Source organism: Gallinula chloropus (assembly GCF_964237585.1).
Source record: "Gallinula chloropus genome assembly, chromosome: 3".
NCBI classification, from domain to species: Eukaryota; Metazoa; Chordata; class Aves; order Gruiformes; family Rallidae; genus Gallinula; species Gallinula chloropus.
The window spans coordinates 1620444-1626443 of NC_140087.1; positions in this window are offsets into that span (position 1 = coordinate 1620444).

The following is a 6000-nucleotide window of genomic DNA, read 5'->3' on the forward strand; positions in this document are numbered from 1 at the left end:
TATCTGCTGTCTCTAGGCGTTTTTTTAACAATTATTAAATAATAACACTTTGGGACGAATCACACAAGAGCAGCATGTAATGTCACCAATTTTGAACTGTGGTTTGTTTTTTTTTCCCATTAATTAAGATGCTTTAACTGTTAAAACTGTTTAACCTACTCTGCAAGCCTAACTGAATTCACAGCTCTAATTTTATAAATTTGTATGGTTTTGTGCTGCTGTTCCTTTGCTGGGCAAATAGGGAAGGAAATCAAGAAGTAAGAATCTCTGCCAAGTCCTTATGTCTGCCCTCTCTTCTCTTGTCCTCTTCTGAACGGCAGTTATTTGTTTAGCAGTATATTACTGATGGTTTTGAACCAGAGCTTCATGGCTCTATTTCTTTATAATCATCAGACAAAAATATTCTCACCCTCAAAGACTTTATACTATAAAGGGTATTAGGAAACAGCGAATAATGCAGACAGATGGAGGAGCAGAGCAAAGAGATACAATTATGGTCTTAAACCAGCAACAGCCTGGTCATTGCCAAGTGTCTTGTAGGTGTCATGAGAAAGGATGAAAAGAGGCTGTCAAGTTTATGCTCCTCTCATGCTGGGTGAGCATCAAGGTGTTGAGAAAGTGTGATGACCAAATCCAGTGGCCTGACTGAAGGCAGGATTTGATTATTTTAATACCAAGTGAAAGAAGTCAATAAAATTGGGGAAGATGTTAAGAAGTCCATGAATTTGCTTCCATAGAAGTAGAGCTATTTGAGATAGGACTGCAAAGGGACTCTGTAAATGTGCAACAGGCAAAGAAACTGAATGTTTTAGTCTTGGGTAAACATGAGGCTAAGTTTCTGTTTGTGGAAACTAAATCAGAGGATAGATACTTCACTGAGTGTTGCTGGAGTGGTAAATAATGCCAGTATCCCACAGGACATAAATGAGTGAGAGTTGTTCCCTGGAACCAGTACACATCACTGAGATGCAGGGTATTTGCATGGAGATCAGGGAAGGGTACTCATCATCTTTAGTGAGTCTGCAGGCCTAAAGTGCAGCTTGATTTTAGCAAATTCACATGAAACCTTCAGCCATCCACATCACAAAATCATGACAGGTGATGGCTGTTCCAATCCGTGCCAGCCAGGCATGAACAGCTACTATTAGGCATTACAGAACAGCTACTATTAGGCATTACAGCGTGCTTATTCTCTTCCTCCATTAGTAAGTGACCAGCAATATATTAACCCAGAGAACAGCAAAGTAAGAAAGAGAGTGCATAAATATGAAACTGCCTGACATACTCTTGAAATACTATAATTTATGAGCTTTGGTTGCTTCAGCAGGCTTCTGGGTAGCCATGCAGTAGTATTTTTTTTCCCTATGTGAAGATGGAGATAGTTAAAAACCAATTAACAACAAGGAAACTGAAAAATAAGCTGTTCAGCTGACTTAAAAATAGTTAAGCAGCTGTTGTTCTGGGAAAAATGCTTATCATCAGCATTGTCCCTTTTTCTCCCCTGAGTGCAGCCTGCACAGAAGTGCTGAGGGTCACCTGTCATCTTCAAATGCCGTGTAAATCCTTCACTAGCAAGGCCTGCTCCAGGAACTGGTTTTTAATGTTCTGCCACAGTTAGGTGAATAAATATGGTAATATCTCATAAGAAAAAGGCATTTGAACGTGAAGCACTGTACTTAAGTTTATAAGAATGCATTTTGTGGCAAGAGTAGACTATGCCAATAAAACTGTACATCAGGCAGCCCAAATAATTTCTTCGATCGGACCCATAAAGAATCATAATTACGCCCTTCATTCACTCCTTACTGAGAAACAGATTAATTCATATCACTGTAAGACTTGCACAGTGAGCAGAAACGTGGACATCAGAGGAATCTGTCTTACCTTTGAATCTGACACCTTGCAAAACCTAAGATCCTGAAGCTACAGGAATAATATTACAGCCTTGGGCACTGTACAACTGTTCTAAAAAACGCCCTTCCTGAAAATCAGCAGTACTCTGGCACACTGAAATGCAGTGCTCCCTAGGAAAAAATCATGTAGCAGCACTTGGCCTCTTACACTTACCTCAGCTCATTAGGCCTTACAGAGGATGATTCTGTACCCCTGTACAGGAAAGGTCACATTCAGCTCAGTCACAAATTTCTGATTAGTTTCAGTCAGACAAAAGCAGGCTCACTGGATGGGGATGGGTCAGGCAAGAAAGGAACTGTAGAAATAATGAAATAGGTTTTCGGCGAGGCAAAATGTTTTCCTATAAATACACTTTATGTAATTATCTCTGTGTAAATAAAGACTGCTCCCCGAGTGAAAGCAGTGTACAAAAGTGAGATGAGCAGTGATTCTTGAGAACAACAGACAAAGGAGACAGCAGCAGACAGAGCAGCTCCCAAGGACAACACCAGGCAACACAAGCAAACTGCAGACAAAGACCTGGACTTCTGAATGTAAGACATTCACAAGGGGAGGGAACATTTGATGCTACCAAGGAGATTTCCACAGTAAATTGTATTGTAGAAATTTGAACTGAAGCAGGCCTGTTGTGGGTACTGTGCCTCATTCTAGGAAATTAAAATGATGAAGCTACACAGGAGGAAAAGAGCAGTCCTGGGCTTGAGGTGCTTTTTTGGAAGTCCAGTATCAGTTATGAATTCATTGTCTGTTTTCATAACCCACATCTGGAAGCGACCATGTGAAATGCAATGAGATTGTTAACTGAAGCAGCCACTAATAGCAATTTTTTTGACTGGTCATGGGTTCCCTGCTTTTATATCTGAAATATTTATATCTTTAAAAAGTTTGCCAGCAAATAAAAACCTCCTGCTAATCCTTTCTGTCACTTCTTCCTTCATCTGTCTGATTCCAACATCTTCACACTCACCAAGAGGTGTCACTTAGGGCTTTGGTGTGAGCATGGGTTTAGGGATCTGCTTCCTAAAAAATCCACGTTCTGAGTCTGTGCTGTTCAAGATGTGGCTGAGGGACTGAATCCTGCCTGAGGAGTGTTTCTAGCTGGCCTGGCACATTTTTCTCAAATGAGCCTGGGACCAAGAGGTAAAGCATGTTGTACTACTGCTGCTCCAACACCTCAGCGTGTGGCTGTGCATGGTTAGCTTGAGGATCAGAGAGAAGAGAGAGGATGAGGCAGCAAAGGAGCATAACCATCCCTCCTACTCAGAGGTCCAGCAGAGGTTGCAGTGTCTGATGTTGCTGTTCCAAAAGCACAGTCTGGACTTCTTGGTTCAGCATATGGCATGGCTACCATACTTGGACAAATTGTTTCCCAGTGAAACATCTTTTTCAGAAGTTTCATATACCTCTTAGAGCACCCCAGGAACCATGATTCCTGAGTCAAAACAGGTGTCCTTGCCCCCACTGGTTTGGGGTCTTGGTACCATCCTGACCATCTCCAATGGACAGGTAAAGTGTAGAGGGTTCTGCTGAGTGCTGCAGGGGAGGTTACACAGCACAGGTTATTATTTTATAGCTACTTATGCTTGTGCACTAACAGGCAAATATCTTGCATGGCTACTGCTCAGGCTTTAATCCTTAAAAAAGAATGAAAAGGTATGATGCCTGTACATAATTTTATTTAATTTGTGGAATTATAAATGAACACAAATTGGGACACATCGGCCTGAAGTTCCATTGCTGACTTCTAAAGTTCTTGAGATAATTTTCCTTCCCAATCTGAAGGTATCTTTAACATGAGATTTAAAATTTTCTGTAGTATTTAATGTAGGTACTCTGTGTTGCTTCGTTCACCCTGGTGTAGGAATACAGCACAGGAGGACGCCAGGTTGGAAAGAACTTTACAGCTCACTGGATGCTACGTCGTGGCTTCTACAGAAGCTGCCATGTCTATTCCAAGTCATAAACACACTGAGCGTCTTTAAAGACCAGGTTATTTGTTTGTCTTGGTGGGTGTGCTGGAACTTTGCTCCTCTTGATATTTAGGAATCAATTTCTAACCTACAGTTAGCAATAGGCAGTTTCCACACGTTTCTTTGGTATCAGCATCGTCCATTAAGTCCAGTGGACCTTCTCTCCCCAGGTGTCTGTGACTGAGCACTCAAAGCCACAGACTCTATCGTCGTGTTGCCCGTGCTGGGTGGGTTCTGCTCTTTCCACATGCTGGTCTTTTTTGACTATTGGCCATCAGAGGTGACACTGATTTTAAGTAACATCTGATCGGTGTCTGTGATGATATTAATAATCTGCTCTCTAGCCTGATGTATTGTAGGACTCTTTTATTGCCTATTTTATTATTGCTGTACTACACTGTGTCTCATGGTTGTCTTAGGACCAATTAATATCTGTCACTTCAAACTGATGAGTCCCCTGGCTTATAGCATAAAATCTAGTTATTAAGTCTATTAAATACATGCACTTGTGTCTCATTTTCATTTTTCCAGTCCTTTCATTCATCCATTTTTTCTGTATAATATTCTGGACTTCCTCTAATTTGATACCCCTAATTTCATCCTATCAGTAAATTTCACATTTTTCTTTCTGTGCCAAAGTTATGAGTGAAAATATTAGATAATAAGATCATTAGCAGGAGTGAACCTTGAGAAATTTTAACAGGAAGGCTCCCTTTCCACCAGTCGTTCAATTAGGTTTTCAGCATAATGTATTGCTATCTCCCTTCAGCTAAATCTCCCCAGCTTACAAACTCACACTGTTCCAGGTCTGCTTGTGTAACTCTGCATGTAGTTATGTTCCTAATGTGGTACAGAACCAAACACCGTGTAGGTTAGATCTGCTGCAGCCTCCCATCTTTAATACAGCAAGCTATCTGTATTTACATCATTAAAGTCATGTTGTGTTTTGTCCCAGGTTTCCATTTGCTTCCATCTCTCAATGGGTCCTTTCATTTGCACACTTGTTGAGCTCAGAGTAACAGGTGCAAAGCTGCCAGGTTTTATGTTTTTCTGAATTATATTTGTTACATTGGCATTCTCTGGTAGCATCACTTGGGCTGATAGATTTTTTTTTTTTTATTATTACTTATTATTGAATTAATAGGTAAATTGTTTCAATATTTGGGGCAGGAGATTATCTATTCTGTCTATCTTGATTTTACCAAACCTTAAAAGGTTTGTTTCTTATCTTGAGTGCTAGTTAGCGTTCACACATTTTGAGGAGTTGTCTGGCTTTTCCTGTTATTCCTCTTACAGAAGAGTCAGAAAGTTTCTGGGTGACCATGCCAACATTATCTTTGATCCCAACTCCATTTTTATTGTGTAGCAACTTCACTGCCATTTCATCTCTCTTTTTCTCTACACTGTCAAAGAATTGTGTACATTTATTTTAATTTATATTGCTAGGTCTCAGGACCTGTCAGGACTCACCTTGACTTTTGCAATTCTTCTTTCATCCCTACACATTTTGACCTGCAAGACAGAGCTTTCTTGTTTCCCATCCTCACCCTGCCTTTCCTGTATGCTTTTTGCTCATACAGTGTTTAGATCAATCAATTTATTTTTTCAACCAGAGATGCTGCACACTTGCCAGTTATTTTTATGGAACTGCCAACTATCTTTTCTTTAGAGGATACTGAACACAGAAGCAGCCCATGGTGAGGCTGTAGAACAGAGAGAGCTCGAATCTTAGACATGTGGATCATCTACGTGTAAGCCTGAACTCTTACTTGCATTTAAAGGTGCCATAAGAAAAAAGGCATGAACTCTGCAAGATGCTGTTAGTCAAGACATACTATTTGAAGAAGTTAATTAGCCCATTTTGACTAAAAAGGATTACTGAATGATTTTGTATCTATCAGCTCTGCAAAGCTGTAAACCTCTTCCTCAGCACTTTGGCTCCAAAAGAGGGTATTTGTTCTTGACTGCTTTGAAACTGCTTAAATCACTTTCTGACCAAACTATGATAAATGACAAAAAAGACTATCTTAAAGTGCTTAAGGATGCCTGTCCAGCAGTTTCCATTCAGTTAAAGTTGACCAGCTCTTTGACTAAAGAAGGCTGTCACCAGTGTGCT